This window comes from Echinops telfairi, unplaced genomic scaffold (assembly GCF_000313985.2).
Source record: "Echinops telfairi isolate 266 unplaced genomic scaffold, ASM31398v2 ScPeMD7_3;HRSCAF=10, whole genome shotgun sequence".
Lineage (NCBI taxonomy): Eukaryota > Metazoa > Chordata > Mammalia > Afrosoricida > Tenrecidae > Echinops > Echinops telfairi.
In genome coordinates this window covers 33,947,546-33,949,059 of record NW_022103899.1, presented here as the reverse complement: position 1 = coordinate 33,949,059, position 1,514 = coordinate 33,947,546, and positions in this window count along the sequence as shown.

Here is a 1,514-nt window from a genome sequence, read left to right as displayed (position 1 = left end):
CTGTTATCAGCTGCACGTTGGCCTGTGGGCACCCCTCCTCCAGGTTTTTGGCCTTAGGACAGAGGCCAGCCCAGTGGCTGGTCTGCTTGCAATGGACACATGACGTCTGAGAAGGCTTGTTCCGGTTAAGGCAGTTCCTAGCCCAATGACCTGGTCACTGGCAAATGTAGCACTTGGTACCTGGTTCAAAGGTCTGAGGAACCGGGGAGGCATTCGACGGGCATTGGTTATTAAGTGCAGCCAATACCAGGGCATGACGGATGTCCTTCCTTCTCTCCTTCTCCCAGGCCCGAAACTCCCTTTCGTGCTCCCTACTGTAAAAGGCCGCATTAGCACACACAACCATCTCCTCGAGGGTAGCTCTTTCAGGTCTCTGCACTAGTTTTTGGAGCTTCTTGCAAATGTCCAGTGCAGCCTGTGTGAGAAACTTGCTCCTGATTAAGACTTGCCCCTCATAGGATTCTATAGCTATAGCAGTATGATTCTTTAGGGCCTCCTTTAGATGCTCTAAAATGCTTACAGGAGACGCTGTAGGTCCCTGGTGAATCGCTGTCACTTTGGCATAATTAATGGTCTTTTGCCTACCTGACTTTAGTCCATTTGTGATGCACACCAGGAAATGGTCCCATACCCACTTGTCCTGGGGTTCACTATGATTCCAAGAAGGGTCAGTTAAAGATACAGCAGTTTCCCCTATGGGGTACTTTTCATTCATTGCATGTAACTCCTCTGCAAACTTCCTAGCACCTTTGAGCACTCGTTCTTTCTCAAAGTCTGTCATAGTCTGTCCCAGTATGACCATTACATCCTTCTAGGTTAAATCACAGGATAGGGTGAGGTGCTGGAAGTGTTCCATGTACTGTTCGCGTTTGTTAGCGTAACCACCTAAGTCATTTTTAATTTGCTTGAGTTCAATTAGAGTAAAAGACTTGTAAACTGTCTGGGGACCAAATTCCCCTGCTGCCTCTACTACGGGTAGAATGTTCATGGCTGTTTTAGGGCTAGGGGAATAGTTGCCCCCAAATCCAGGGCCCCTTACGGGATCCTGAGTGCACTGGAAATGAAGGTTTCTACTGCTCCTCAAAAGGAAAAAATGCTCTAACATATGGCATCTCCGCCCACTTCCCCATCATTCCACAAAAGTGTTCTAGCCAAATCAGGGTTGGAAGGGAAAGTGTACCATTCTCTGGCCACAATTTTCCTTTTTCTAAAAGATACTGTGGTCAAGTAGAGCTGCAAAGTGTAATGAGATTTTGCTTGTCCAGCCTCTCTGTATCAAATCAATCCCAATTGGACAGGATACATCCAAGGGGGCAATTCCTGGGTATCTAACTGGTAAGTCTCATCTAGAAAGCACAACACAAGGAGGCTATTGAGAGCTTGATGCCTCAAGGTCAATAACCGCAGCTTCAGCGCGCACCTCTGGAGTGCCATGAATCTGAGGCCTCAGGCAGGTGCTCCCACCTGCGGGAAGGGATCAAAGACCAGTCGCTGGAGCCAATGTTTGGTCTGAC